Raw genomic sequence first — 17,500 nt, 5'->3', positions numbered from 1 at the left:
AAAAAAATGAAAGAAACAGAAAATTGGAGAGAAAGAATGGGAAAAATAGATAGAGGTAGAGAGAGTGAAATGATTGGCATTCTTCTAGTTAGATACTTATAGTTAGATACTTCATTTAGCTTGCGAAACACACACATATAAAAATGCACACATAAAATGACATGCATATCTACATGCATACAAATACACACACATATAGACAGACATACAAATATACAAATAAATATATACGCAAATATACATACACATATATACATACACATATATACACACATATATACATACACATATATACATACACAAGTATAGGAATCGCTGTGTGGTAAGTAGCCTGCTTACGAACTACATGGTTCTGGGTTCAGTCCCACTGCATGGCATCTTGGGCAAGTGTCTTCTACTATAGCCTCGGGCTGACCAAAGCCTTGTGAGTGGATTTAGTAGAAGGAAACTGAAAGAAGCCCATCGCATAATATATATATATATGTGTATGTTTGTCTGTGTTTGTCCCCCCAACATTGCTTGACAGCCGATGCTGGTGTGTTTACGTCCCTGTAACTTAGTGGTTCGTCAAAAGAGTACGATAAGCATTTCGCCTGGCGTGCTAAAATTTCTACCAGCTCGCCGCCTTCCCCACAGTTTCTGATCCCCTAATTCACTCATGCGGTAATGGTTGTAGTCTAGGGCTATAGTAGAAAATGCTTGCCCTAGAGTGGGACAGAACCTGAAACCACATGATTACGAAACAAGTTTCTTAACTACATAATGAATTCAGCAAAATGCATTTTGTTTTTGTTAGTCATGACTCCAATACAAAATATGTATTTTCACAAGTTTAAGAGGAAAATGTTCTTAGTCTCTTCTACTTTTGCAATGATAGATCTTACCACGTCTAATTACAAAGGAATATGTTGAACATGACTTTACACAAATATACCTTGTTCAAAGCTACATCATATGACATTAGTTATTTGATATATGTGTGTGTGTGTGTGTGCGTTTGTGTGTGTGTGCATGTATTTATATTCATATATTCATACATATATAGGTTTTATATATATATATATTTATGTAGTTCAAGTTTATAGAAAAACAAAGATGAAGACAGGTGTAGGAACAACAAGCAAGTGTATGAGTGTGACACTTGGGAAAACTGGAAAAGTCTTTTATGTTTCAAGCCTATGCTCTTCGACAGAAAGGAATAAGAGAAAATAAAAAGAGAGAGACGAAAAAACACTGTGTTGATTTCAGTGGTCCAACATATATATATATATATATATATAATATATATATACACATAAACACACTCACATTTTTATGTATATGAATATTATATTTACGTATTTATATATATATATATATATATGTATACACACACTCACATATATATATATATAATGTATGTACACAAACATATATATATATGTACACACGCACATATACATACATATCCATAAATTTATTATATATCTATGTGTGTGTGTGTGTGCATGTGTGTTTGTGCATTTGTGTGTGTGTGTGTGTTGTACAAGTTAAACAAATGTTGATTGCAAAGTGCAGGATAAAAACATGAAAATACATCACATCTTTAAATGATAAATGATAAACATACATCTCTTTAGTTATAATTCAATTGTAGAAATTCTATTAAAATTATTATTTTCATTTTTACCTGAAATAAATGTAGTAGATTTAGTTTTCTGTAGCATGACATATAAATCTATTTGGAAATATGTTCTCAATCACTGGTAGGCAACTTCTAACATATTGGACATATTCATCATCATCATCATCATCATCATCGTCATCATAATCATCATCATCATCATCATCATCATCATCATCATCATCATCAATCATCCACTTTGTTGTTTTAACGAACAAATCAAATCACAGTACTTATTTTTAAGACTAATATATATTCTGTTGGACCCCTTTTGCCAAACCATTAAGTTACAGGGATGTAAATAAACAACACCAATTGTCAAGTGGTGGTGGTGGGGGGGACAAACAAAAGACAAAGGCATACACTGATGTATGCATCATATAAGTACTCATCATGCCACAACAGACAGTTGGAGTTTGGACAGCAATCCTGCTAGCCAGCTCCATGTCAAACCATCCAACCCATGCCAGCATGGAAAATGGACGTTAAGTGATGATCATATATATATATATATATATATATATATATATATATATATGTCCAATAATACTATATTTGTTCCACGTCCCCTCGCGTTGTTGTGTTTTCTCTTGGTGTTTTCATGTTTATTAACTTATAATATATATATATATATATATAACACCACACACATGCATATTATATATAGTATATTATATATATATATATATATATAACACACACATGCATATATATATATAGAAAAAGAGCAGATTGGCTGGCCATATCGGAGCAATCTCAAATTAATCAGCCGAAATTGCTAAGATGATCTGGTTCTTGACTGATGACTGAGGGCTTCGAATGTCCCGTCCTGTGGTTCTTGTCGTCTCTGTGGTGTTTCATGTTCTTGTCCATGTCTGTAATTATTTTTACTGTTTACCTATATAATCGGCGGCTAGTATCCACAATTGACCTTATACGATAAGTAGTATTTTTTTCTCTAGCTTGATACGACTCTTAATCTGTCTCTTTTTCTCTCTCTCTCTCTCTCCTCCCTTATTCCCCTTCCTTTCTTCCCTCTCCTCCGTTCTCCCCCCCCTTCTACGTTTCTCTATCTCTCTCACCTCCAGCCTCCTCGATCTGTCTCTTTCTTCTCCTCCCTCGTCCCACCTTCCTCTCTCTTTTCTCTGTCCCTTTCTCCTGTCTTCTGTTCTCACGTGACAGCTAGCCGCCGTTGAGCGCTCTTTTCGTTTTCAGCAGCCGCAGAACAACCTTTTTTCGTCTCCCTCCCTGCCATTAGGCACAACTTCAGAGCCAGCCCCATACTTAACGCGTCCTGTCGAAAGACCCTTGTCCCACGTCCTGGTTTTGTTTTGTTGTTTTTTATTTTTATTTTTATTTTTACCGTTATTGTTTTTACGTTTTTGTATTCTTATTGGTGTCACGTATTCTGTATTTTTGTTTATGTACTTCGTTCGTTGTCCATCCGCGGTGTATACATTCGAAGCTTTCTTCCAGGGATCTAATGCGCTTGGCTTAGATTTCCCCTTGGCTTGCTGGCCATATCGGAGCATCTCAAGATTAATCAGCCGAAATTGCTAAGATGATCTGGTTCTTGACTGATGACTGAGGGCTTCGAATGTCCCGTCCTTGGTTCTTGTGTCGTCTCTGTGGTGTTTCATGTTCTTTCCCTGTCTGTAATTATTTTTACTGTTTACCTATATATAATATATATACGACGGGCTTCTATCAGTTTCCGTCTACCAAATCCACTCACAAGGCTTTGGTCAGCCTGAGGCTATAGTAGAAGACACTTGCCTAAGATGCCATGCAGTGGGGCTGAACCCGGAACCATGTGGTTGGTAAGCAAGCTACTTACCACACAGCCACTCCTGCACCTATTATATATATATATATACATACGTATATATAAATTAATATAATCAGCTATATATTCATATATCTGAAAATAGACCCTAAACCTTTAAATCATTTCAAATCCGTCGATTTCAACATGTGTGTACTATAAAAGTGATGATTTGAAGTGGTTTGACGATTTAGCTTCTATTTTCGGCATAAGCATGGTCTCCTCTATGTCCTTAATTATAATCATATTTTATACAATTATAAATCTGTGTGTGTGTGTGTGAGAGAGAGAGAGAGAGAGAAAGTATATATATATATATCACTGCTCAACTGCATGATTTGGCATTTAGTCACACTGTACAGCATGGGAAATTGTAGGAAGCCTGTTGTAATTTCTGTGTGTGTGTGTGTGTTGTGTGCAGATATTGGTATTTCACACTTGTTACCATTTGAACAAAACGGTGATAATGTCGTCATTCCTCAATGACATTACGATCAATCATTCTGCACTTTCAAACACATTTGTAATAAGAAAAAAAATAAATAAAAACAATTTGCAAATCAGTTAAGGGTTAGCAACAGGAAGAGCAGCTATCCATAAAAATTCTGTCTCAGATATCTACCCTACTCTGTTTAACATCCATTTTACCATGCTAGCATGTTAAAATCGATATTAAATGAATGGACATACATGCATAAATACATATCTGCACAAAACAATGTTATTATTATTATTATTATTATTATTATTATCATTATTATTATTATTATTATTATTATTATTATTATTATTATTTTTTCATTAATGTACATGTTATAATAAACATGAATGTTTAATGCTTATTGCAACTACAACGAATTCAAGAAAAAGAAAATTCGATTTTAATCAATTTATTTCCTACATGAACTTTGCAACTGTCTGTTGCTGACATTTGGCATTTTATGATATTTTTTATATTTTGGAGTGTGTGTGTGTGTGTGTGTGTGTGTGTGTACGAGCACACATGTGTGTGTATGAGGGGGGGAGGAGGCTTAGATTTTTTTATGCATTGTTTTCTTTTTTGCTGTTTCATGAAATATCTCCTTGAACTGTTTAAAACAAAACTCATCATCATCAGCATCATCATCATCATCATTATCATCATCACCATCACTAATACTACCACGCCACTAGTCGTCGTTATCATCATCATCATCATCATCATTATCAATAATGTGACAGCTTATCTGGGTTTAACTTTATCTTGGAAAGAGAGAGTGAGAGAGAGGAGAGGGGGGAGAGGGAGATGCAGAGAGAATGAGGGGATGGAGAGGGAAAAGGTGACAGAGAAAGGGGTGGAAAGTGAGAGGGAGGGTGAGAAAGGAGTGGAAAGAGAGAAAGGGGATGGAATGAGATGGTGAAAGAGGGATAGAGAGAGAATGAGAGGGATGGAGAGAGAGAATGAGAGGGAGAGGAGAGAGAATGAGAGTGAAAGAGAAGGGATGAGAGGGAGAGGGATGGAAAGTGAGAGTAAGAGAGAGGGTACGAGAGGAGAGAGAGAATGAGAGGATGGAGGGAGAAAGGGTGAGAGTAAGAGAGAGGGTGTGCAAGAAAAGAGGTGAGAAAAGGGGGATGGAGTGAGTGGGGGAAAGAGAGATGGGAAGAGAGAGAATGAGAGGGCTGGAGATGGAGAGAGAGAATGGGAGAGTTGGAGATAAAGAGAGAGAGAGAATTAGAGGGTTGGAAATGGAGGGAGAGAGAGAATGAGAGTGTTGGAGATGGAGAGAAAGAGAGAGAATGAGATAGAGAATGGGTGGGTTGGAGAAAGAGAGAATGGGAGCAAGAGACCTGACGAAGCAAATATTAACCAACATTATCAACATCAAAAGTCTGGGTCTCCAAACTTCTATATCCGTGTATATCTACGTGTATTCATGCATAAGTACAGCATATCTTGAATATCTGTACATATATATTCACACACCGATATAAAAGATAAGGTAACGTTTCAAAGAAGCTGTCCATTCACCCTGTCACTGATTTTGAAAAAGATACTCACGTCTGCATGGTAGCTAACATCTGTAACAATATACAGGCATATCTCAACACACATCGGTAATTGGTATTGAGACACAACTTAACTAGCAAAATGACGTAACATGAAATAAATCATTTTTATGAATTTATGGTAGGTGCAGGTGTGGCTGTGTGGTAAGAAGCTTGCTTCCTAACCACATGGTTCCAGGTTCAGTCCCACTGCTTGGCATTTTGGGCAAGTGTTTTCTACTATAGCCTTGGGCCAACCAAGACCTTGTGAGGGGATTTTGTAGACGGAAACTAAAAGAAGCCCATTGGGGTTAATTAATATACATACATATATATATATATATATAACTAATGTAGGATAAAATTTTTTTCGGGAAAAAAATTTTATCAATGGCCAGCATATCAAAAAATACCTTTAAAGGTTAAATTTATAAATAATTTACAAGATAAGGGCAAAAGAAAAATTCTAATGCCAAATATACCGAAAAAAAGACAAAACTTTTCAATAACCATTATAATTTATGCGTCTCGAAACAAACCAATAGAAATCTCTAAAAAATTCGTTATTACCGTATTGGTCCAATTTCGGGGTTAATTAATAATAAATTTTCCCCTCTTCAGCGGCAAATACGCGAGATCTAAGTGAAATGTCTGCTCAGGACTTAGTGCTTGCTTTTTTCGTGGGTATGAGTAAGTATTTCACTTATATCTCGCGTATTTGCCGCTGAAGAGGGGAAGATTTATTATCAATTAACCCCGAAATTGGACCAATATGGTAATAACGAATTTTTTAGAGATTTCTATCTGTTTGTTTCGAGATGCATAAATTATAATGGTTATTGAAAAGTTTTGTCTTTTTTTTGGCATATTTGACAAAAGAATTTTTCTTTTGCCCTTATCTTGTAAATCATATATATATATATATATATATATATATATATATATATACATATATATAAGTAGTTGAATGAATTATCTTAGTATGGATAATTCGGTTAACCAATACCTGGGTAGCAAATTCACGTCAGAAAAACACAGTTGAAGCTACATGCCAAGGGCAGAGATCACATGCTTTCGTGTGGAAATTTGTGTGTTTTTTTAATACAAATAAATGAAAGAATGGAGTTGAACGACGATTTAACAAAATTACTTTATTCTCGACATATGTTTTGAAGGCTGCATATTCCTAATTTCGAAGGAATAAGGGGTGCATTATGCCGCCTTCTCATCAGGAAAAACAAGGAACTTATGTCAGCATCAAGATGAACAAAAACTTTTAGATGACTGCCCACACATAGCCCGACTGCCCACACGGAGCCCGACTGCCCACACGGAGCCCGACTGCCCACACGGAGCCCGACTGCCCACACGGAGCCCGACTGCCCACACGGAGCCCATAGCTATGGGCTCCGTGTGGGCAGTCATCTAAAAGTTTTTGTTCATCTTGATGCTGACATAAGTTCCTTGTTTTTCCTGATGAGAAGGCAGAATAATGCACCCCTTATTCCTTCGAAATTAGGAATATGCAGCCTTCGAACATATGTCAAAAATAAAGGAATTTTGTTAAATCGTCGTTCAACTCCATTCTTTCATTTATTTGTATTAAAAAAATATACATACATATATATATATATATATATATATATATATATATAATATACATATAAATATTCTTACTTGTTTCAGTCATTTGAATGCAGCCATGTTGCAGCACCACCTTTAGCTGAATAAATCGACCCCAGGACATATTTTTTGTAAGCTTAGTACTTATTCTATCAATCACTAGCAGTTGTCAAGCAAGAGTGGAGGAGACAAACACAGACACACTAACACTCCACACATATACATATATATATACATGCTTACATATATATAATTATATACGACAGGGTTCTTTCAGTTTCCATCTACCAAATCCCCTGACAAGGTTTTGGTTAGCCCGAGACAATAGTGCAACACAGTGGGACTGAACCTCGAACCATGTGGTTAGGAAGCAAGTTTCTTACCACACAACCATGCATGCACCTACAATAAATTCATAAAGATGATTTTTTTAATGTTGCGTCATGTAGTCACTCATGCGCCTATATATATATATATATACACTTGCGTCGGAAATTAATTAGCACTTCTCAAATTTCTACATTTTCTTACATTTTCTTAATTTAATTAACTTATTATCAGAAACAAACTCGTTTTTAATCAAAAATTTATTAAAACATATCCCAGCACACCACATAATTGTTATTAATCGTGAAATTTAGTCAATATCTTGTTGCTCCTCCTCCTTGGCAGCAATGACAGCTGCTACGCGGGTCGGCATGCTGTCTATGAGTGCCTGCAGGTACTGTGCAGGGATGGCCCCTCATGCAGCAAGAAGTGCCCCAAACAGCTCGTGTCGGTTCCTGTATTGCTGCACATTCAAATCCCTACCAATCGACTCCAGGGTTCTCAATAGGGTTCAGTCAGGTGACTGGCCAGCACGTACTCCTCGCCACCAAGAGGTATCCTGTACTATCTCAACGTACTTTGCTGCGTTGATGTTGCCTTCGACGGCATAGAGCCGCCCAACACCACTGTAGCTGAACGCCCCTCACACCATCAGACCACCCCCACCATGCTTCATGGTGAGCAAATCAAGGGTGCTAATTAATTTCTGACGGTAGTTGTATATATATATATATACATATATATATATACATATATATATATAGTTCAAATTTACAGAATGTAAAAAATGAAGACAGGTGAGGGAACAACAAGCTGGTGTATTAGTTTGATGCTCGGGAAGAATGGAAAAGTCTTTGACATTTCAAGCCTATGCTCTTTGACAGAAAGGATTGAGAAGGGGTAAAAATGGAGAGAGAATGAAAAAAGAAAAACAAAACAGAAAAAATTGTGTAAAAATTCCATTTTTATACCTGATATTTAGGTATTTTTTGTGAGTGTGTGTGGGGGGTTAATTTTTATAATTCATAATATATTTGCTGATATATATTTATCTATATGTATCCATATATATATATATATATATATATATACACACTTATGACTTTGTGTCCTGATGTGAAACTGTATGTTGAAACAGATACTGTTATATTTCAGGATAGTCGTAAAATGACCAGCCCAAAATATAGCAATATATGTATGTATATCTATTTATCTGTCTGTCTGTCTGTCTGTCTGTCTATCTATCTATCTATCTATCTATCTTTCAGAGAGGCACAAGCACCTACACGGATATATACACACATGGCAGTAACTTCTGCCTACCAAATTCAATCACAAAACTTCAGTCAGCCCGGGGCTATAGCAGAAGACTCTTGCCCAAAGTGCCACGCGGTTGGACTGAACCTGAAACCATGTAGCTAGGAAGAAAGCTCCCTAACCACACAGCCATGCCCATATATATATATATATATACAGGTGCAGGAGTGGCTGTGTGGTGAGTAGCTGGCTTACCAATCACATGGTTATGGGTTCATTCCCACTGCGTTGCACCTTGGGCAAGTATCTTCTACTATAGCCTCGGGCTGATCAAAGCCTTGTGAGTGGGTTTGGTAGACGGAAACTGAAAGAAACCCATTGTATATATGTATACATATATATATGTATGCGTGTGTATATGTTGTGTGTTTGTGTTTGCCTCCCCCCATATCGCTTGACAACCGATGCTGGTGTGTTTACGTCCCAATAACTTAGCGGTTCGGCAAAAGAGACTGATAGAATAAGTACTAGGTTTACAAAGAATAAGTCCTGGGGTCGATTTGCTCGACTAAAGGCAGTGATGCAGCATGGCCACAGTCAAATGACTGAAACAAGTAAAAGAATAAGAATATAAAAGTATAAATGAATAAAAGAAGATATATATATGCCTGGTGTCTTTCAGTTTCTGCCTACCAGATCTATTCACAAGGTTTTGGTTGACCCAAGACTATAGTAGAAGACACTCGCCTAAGGTTCCATGCAGTGGGACCGAACCTAGAACCATGTGGTTGGGAAGTCCCAAATAACGATATCAAGTTTCATCAGTAAAGGAGACTTTATTTACTCCCATATCTTTTTTTCCTTTCTTTTTCATTTCCTTACATTCTGTATCTGGTACTACAGTAAGCAATGTACCCTTCCAATTCTTAAGACAATAACATGTGGCTTATGGTGGTGGTCGTGGTGGCTTTTGGGGTATTTTGCACCTGTTTCTATAGCATCTTGTTTAGAAGGCCACTTAGAAGCTCCTTTTGTGGTTCATTAAGGGAGAGTGTCTGGTTAATGTATTGCACATATTAACGATGATGATGATAATAATGATGATGATGGGGGTAGCAAATGTGATGTTGTGTAGCCCTAAGTTAACTCAGATTAAAAGCATTCCAGCCAGGATGATGACGACGATGATGATGATGAAGAGGAGGAGGAGGAGGAGAAGCAGGATGGTGGCGATGATGTCAACAATAATGTCAATTACAATGATGACAGTGATAATGATGATAATGGTGACGCTGGTGTTGGTAGTGATGGTGACGGTGATGGTGGCAAGCATGACGTTATTGTGTAGCCCAGGGCCTATTGATTAAAGGCATTCCAGCCAGGTCGATGCCGATGATGATGATGATGATGATAATGAAGAAGTGGAGAAGGACAATGATGATGCTAAACAACGATGACAATTGCAATGACAATGACAACGACAACAACAACAGTAATGACGATGCTGACGACAATGATTATGCTTATGATGATGATGATGACGGTGCTGAAGTTATAGTGATGATGACGATGATGATGATGAACTTGATATAATGATGATGATGATGATGACAACAAGAATGGTAATAATGACATTCAATGTAACAACTCAGGTGTGCACACAAATACATGTACTCACACAAAGACACACACCCATGCACGTGTATACACATGCACACACACACACACACACACACACACACACAGCAATGGACTCATACATAAATACACATACACATACACACTATATGGTAACTCTATATTCCTTTCTTCAGATGTGTTTTTTTTTTTATATTTATGTATTTATTTATTTCGTTCCATTAAATATTGGAAAGTCTGAACGATGCAGTCAACCTCATAGATCACTCAGATACACATTTATACACACACACACACACACACACACAACACACACACACACACACACACACAGCAATGGACTCATACATAAATACACATACACATACACACTATATGGTAACTCTATATTCCTTTCTTCAGATGTGTTTTTTTTTTTATATTTATGTATTTATTTATTTCGTTCCATTAAATATTGGAAAGTCTGAACGATGCAGTCAACCTCATAGATCACTCAGATACACATTTATACACACACACACACACACACACACACACACACACACACACACACCTATGCATGTATAAACTTATATTGTACATATGCATACACATTAACATATGCACACACACAGAAACAGCACATAAACTGCCATCACACACGTGCACACACTCATGCATGCATGTGCACATACAAACACACACACACGCACACACACACACACACACACGCACGCACACACACACACACATTCACTCACAAGCATGCACACTGCTGGGATGCTGATGGTGTCCGATATTACAAGAGAAATCTTCTTTAGGCAAACCACTTGACATTTCAGGATTTCTTCTCCTTCATCGAACCACCCACAAGCACCAGCATCAGTATCAGGAACTGTAGCAGCAGCAACAGAAGCAGCAACAGCAGCAGTAGTAGCACAACTGCCCCCTCCCTGGAGCAGCAGTACCACCACCACCACCACCACCACCACCACCAATCATCATCATCATCATCATTTTCATCATCAACATTATCATCATCATTGCTGCTGTCATCCTCCTCCTCCTCCTCCTCATCATCCACATCATCCTCATTCTCCTCCTCATCACCACCATCACCACCACCAATCCTCCTTCTCCTCCTCCTCCTCATCATCCACATCATCCTCATTCTCCTCCTCATCACCACCATCACCACCACCAATCCTCCTTCTCCTCCTCCTCCTCATCATCCACATCATCCTCATTCTCCTCCTCATCACCACCATCACCACCACCAATCCTCCTTCTCCTCCTCCTCCTCATCATCCACATCATCCTCATTCTCCTCCTCATCACCACCATCACCACCACCAATCCTCCTTCTCCTCCTCCTCCTCCTCATCATCATCATCACCATCACCATCACCATCATTTTCATTGTCATTGTTGCTGACATTGTCATTATCACCATCACCCAAAGCTATCATCTTCCATCATATTGTGTTTGTTATCATTGCCAACATCATCACCACAACCACCACCACCATCACCACCACCACCACCACCACCACCACCACCACCACCACCACCACCACCAATACCATTGTCATTAATCATGGTCATCAATGTTGTCCTCATCATCAGCAGTATTGTGAAGCAATATTATCATCATCCATCCATCATCATCATCAGTGCCACCACCACCAATACCACAATGCTGGCGACGACTACCACCACTAACACCACTACCCCCCCCCCATTGCCTCTACCACCACTCTCACCACCAACACCAACACCACTACCAATACCACCCTCACCAACACAACCAATATCACCCACTAACACCACCACCACCACCATCATCACTACACCAATACCACAATGATGGCAACAACCACCACTACCCCCATTAACACCATTGTCGCCACCACCACTCTCACCACCAACACCAACACCACTACCACGACAACCACCACCAACACCACAACCAGCAGCAGCAGCAGTACCCCACCACCACAACCAGCACTACCACAACCACCACCACCACCACCACAACCACAACCAGCATCACCACTGCCACCACCATCACTGCCACCACCATCACTGCTACTCCAATCACTGCCACCACCACAGTCACCATCATCACCACCAACAACAACACAACACGATTACTATCACATCAAACACTATGCTTTTGCACCGTCATTGCCGATCTACACCAGTAAATCCACATAATTAAGCACCCCATTTGCAAGCCTTTTCTCATCAGAGTGAGGAAATAATCTAGCCCCAAGCAATTACTGGTTGTCTTACAAAGATCAATAATATGAGATCAATAATGGAGAAGTACTACCATAGTTAGGACAGTATTGCTGCTTCTCACACAATCACCCTAAAAGAAGGACACCTTCAGGTCATGAATGATCATGGGGTGCACCTAAACTGTTCTTTTCCAAGGCACAAGGGTGGGCAAGGTTGTTTATGAAAGCCCAGCAGTTGCCCAAGCATGCCAGCCTCTCATCTCCATGCTACTAATGTTATCCAAGAAAGGCAGAAGTTGATCTGAATTTCAGCAGAGCATATTCAGGAAAATTTCACACACACATACCACATATATGTATGGACGTATGTATATATTTACTAATGTATGTATGTATGATTTTCCCCTCACCTGACATCTCTGAAGAGTACGTGTATTACACAACCATCCAGTTATCTAATATCTGGTGTGAAACCGATTGCTAAGATCAACTGCAATGGATCCATAATACTATAGGCTCAACTCAGCATATAAAACCTCAGATGATTTTTCCTTTGAGGAATATATTTGGAAAATAAAAAGTGATTTTGCAACTCATCTTTACAGCTGAGTGAACTGGAGCGATGCGAAATAAAGTGTCTTGCTCAAGAACAAAACACAGAGCTCTGCGCTCTGCTCTCCACACATGGATTTCTGACTCACTAGTATCCTTGTCATCCTCTCTTTTAGTCATCAATTAATTTGTGATAGGTTAAAGCAGAATATTAATGCTACCATGGTTGCTGGTCATCTCTTCAGAGAAAACAAAAAGGCAAATTGAAAAATATCATTGTTGCTGTCATCGTCGTCATCATCGTCATCGTCGTCATCGTCATCATCGTCATCATCATCATCATCATCATTATCCTCCTCATCACCACCTCCATCCATTCTCCTCCCCTCATCATCATTATCACCATCACCACCACCACCATCATCAACATCATCAACATCATCATCATACCCTTTACTAAGATCATTGTCATATTTGCCGTTATTCTTGTCACTGTTGTCATCATCATCATCATCACCATCACCAACACCATCACTCCCCCCACTGCCCACACACACATACCACATATATGTATGGACGTATGTATATATTTACTAATGTATGTATGTATGATTTTCCCCTCACCTGACATCTCTGAAGAGTACATGTATTACACAACTATCCAGTTATCTAATATCTGGTGTGAAACCGATTGCTAAGATCAACTGCAATGGATCCATAATACTCTATACTTTGATTAATATATAAATACACACACACACACATATATATATGTGTGTGTGTGTGTATATATATATATGTGTGTATATATATAATACAAATAAGAAAATGGAGAAACAATTTAGTTCGTTCATCAGCTTTCAGATATTAGAATGTTGAATTTTAAAATATAAGGGTAAAAATTGATATTAATTGGATTAATATCAATATAAACCTGTGGCCTAGCATACTGAAAAAATCTGAAGATTCAGAAAATTATATACATGCATATATATATATATATATATAATCCCGGACCGGGCTGCGTGTTGTGTTCTTGAGCAAGACACTTTATTTCACGTTGCTCCAGTTCACTCAGCTGTAGAAATGAGTTGCGACGTCACAGGTGCCAAGCTGTATCGGCCCTTGCCTTTCCCTTGGACAACATCGGTGACGTGGAGAGGGGAGGCCGGTATGCATGGGCGACTGCTGGTCTTCCATAAAACAACCTTGCCCAGACTTGTGCCTCAGAGGGTAACTCTCTAGGTGCAAACCCATGGTCAGTGTCTGACCGAAGGGGGTCATTAATTAACATATATATATATACAGACAGACACACACACACACACACATACAAGTATTTTATTTTAAAATGATTTGTACCTAAACTTTTGGTAGTCCTTTGTATTCCATTTTACCCCACACAGATACATTAAGGTGTAGATATCAGTGCATCAATACTTATTTATCTCTTAATTCCCTCTGCCCCTTATTTTCAAATGCATGAATATATGAAATATTAAACAGTAGAATTTTTCCCTCAATATCATTGTACTTTCATAACAATTTTGTTCCCAGAATTATGATGCTTGTGATGGCAACTCAGATGCCATAATCTCGTATCCATGATGCTGACAAATCAAATTCCTTCGGCGTATCCTGATATGTAGATTCAAAAATTTCTTCTCAATTTGTGAATTCTCTTTGTCATGTGACCATCATAACTGTAAACCTGCTCATTATCATGATTAAATAATCTCAATCTATTGCACACACACACACACACACACACACACACATACACATCATATTTGATTGCATAAAAGATGCATGAGCATATCAGGCATATTAGATGTATCTGAATTTCAGCAGAACATATTCAGCATAATTTGATTTTAGTTAATGAAAGCATATACAATAGGCTCAACACAGCATATAAGAACTTGGATGAATTTTCTTTGAGGAATATATTTGGAAAAAAAAATGTATCTTATACACCATTAAATATGCATGTATGTCATTATTCAATTTTATTTCAAGATTTCTTGGTAATAGAGAAAGAGACAGTTTCTAACCTAGATCTAACCCTCATTGGAATTTCAAGATCAACAGGTTACTTTGGTATACATGTATGTATATGTGCAGATTTGTATGATTTTTTATGTATTTTCATGCATATAGTTGTATGTCCAAACATGTTCATATATACTTAAATTGATAAACTACTGAAAAATTTTTACAGTTCTGGTGATGGCTTGGATCAGTAGACTTTGAATCAGCTTACTCCTTTCTGGTTTTGAGAAGCTTAATTTCTCAAGTTGGTATGTAGGCAGTGTGTTACATATGCCAGTATCCAAATAATTACAGGTATAAATTTGAACTTGTAATCTGGATAGAGTAGCTGTAGATTCTTCAATAGTTCAGTGTATGTATGTATGTATGTATGTATGTATGTATGTATGTATGTATGTATGTATGTATGTATGTATGTATGTATGTATGTATGTATGTATGTATACATACATACATATTCTTCAATAGTTCAGTGTATGTATGTATGTATGTATGTATCTATGTATGTATGTATGTATACATACATACATATCAATTCTTCTCAACTGATCAATAGGCCGATTTAGTAAACCAATCAATACTGAACTCTTTGTGACTACTGGAAACAGTTGTAAGTCAAATTTACTTCAATAAAGATATATGCAACAACCATTATTTATGCTTTGTCTTGAACATATATATATATATATATATATATATATATATATATAAACATCACACACAAACACATAGACACATACACTTACACACACATGCACATATACACATGAACAATAACATATGCATGCACACTCGCACGCACATGCACACACATATATAAAACAAGAAGATGAAGATATCAATATAGCATAAGTTTAATATTGGTTACAGTTGTTTCGTAACCAATGTGATTCTAACAAATTACATATAGATGATTATGTGCAATAAATAACACAAGACTTACATAAATTTACACAAGGCTGAACAGCACAGCACTGGTACCTTATTGGAGTATCTTAACTCTACAAACACATCTCTATAAACTCACACTCCTATGCATAGTCCATAACCTGACTCAAATCTTCAACCATACACTTCTTGCAACTACCTAGACACTATGATGATATGTTCTTTACATGAGTCTCAACTCTACAACTGTATACTCTTTACAGCTTTCTCAACTCAGTAACCTATACTCCTTACAATCACTTGAAATTCATAATCTTATACTTCCTGTGATTCTTTCAACACTTCATTACAGTCTCCACTTTCGCGAACAGTTTTCATTCCCTACTTTTGCAACACAATGGCCCTGTTCATGACAAACTCCACTGATCCCTACCCTAAATCAAAAGCTCTGCTCCCAATAGCAGCTTTAAATTCTTACAATGGCCACACGTCTCACACAGGAGTGGTCAAATGACATTTATTTTTGTACTTCTTTTTTCTTTCATTAAACATCCTTATAAATGAATCTTGTGGGTGAAATGTTTGATTTTGTCCAATAATTGAAAATCAATTCAATTTGTGACCCCCCACCCACCAAAAAGAAAATACTGTGGCATCAAACAACAAATATATGGCAGTGAATTGGCTGTGCTGTTAGAACATGGCCAGATCTAGGATTACCCTGATTATCAAAGACATGATGTTTCTCTCCAATATACAAGCACATGCTTAGAGTGGGACCATTCACTCTAACTATTTTTGCCGTAGCTACCCATCTTTTCACAAATTCACTGGGAGATAGCACTCCTCCACCTTCACATTCCTTCCCAAGTGGAACTTTAAAATGGTCGGTGAGGGCTTGGCTGAAGAGGAAGGCGTCTTCCTTTAATCCTTTCAGACTCGTCTACCACACAACCACTTTCACCATAGCCCTTTAGACAGAGGAGCTCTGCTTGCCCTGCCTTGTTAAAGGTAGGTGGTGGGATGGCCCCAATACTCCTACCTGGGACTAATATTATATTTATCAGATCCTGAAAGAATGAAAAGAAAAGTTAGTCTCTGTAGGATTTGAATTCAAACAGAGATAGAGGGTTGGAACTAAGACTTCCAAGGTCATTTCTATCCTATGCTCTCACCTTTTTGCCAATTCATTGTCTTAACAGCTATGATACATTAACAATAAGAGCAATTACAGGATCATCATTATTGTTATTAACAAAGACATCAACGAAACAGCTGTAAAAATAACCAATTCAATATAAAAAAATAACAAGTTAACATGGCATATTTTCTGGCATGCAAGTTGAATATTTTGACCAAAACTTACAGTCAAAAATTGTTATGCTGAAAGTAAACAGTCGCAACATTGAAATCTTAGCCACATCTGAC

General features: G+C 37.6%; 1 protein-coding gene across 1 annotated transcript in view; it reads right to left on the bottom strand.

Annotated features, from left to right (window-relative positions):
* The window catches only part of LOC115210886 (beta-1,4-N-acetylgalactosaminyltransferase bre-4), a 969,826-nt gene that overhangs the window by 951,713 nt on the left and 613 nt on the right, over nt 1-17,500 (bottom strand). The gene's annotated exons all lie outside the window — the stretch shown is intronic.

Source organism: Octopus sinensis, linkage group LG4 (assembly GCF_006345805.1).
Source record: "Octopus sinensis linkage group LG4, ASM634580v1, whole genome shotgun sequence".
NCBI classification, from domain to species: Eukaryota; Metazoa; Mollusca; class Cephalopoda; order Octopoda; family Octopodidae; genus Octopus; species Octopus sinensis.
This window is presented reverse-complemented; position numbering and strand designations above follow the sequence as displayed.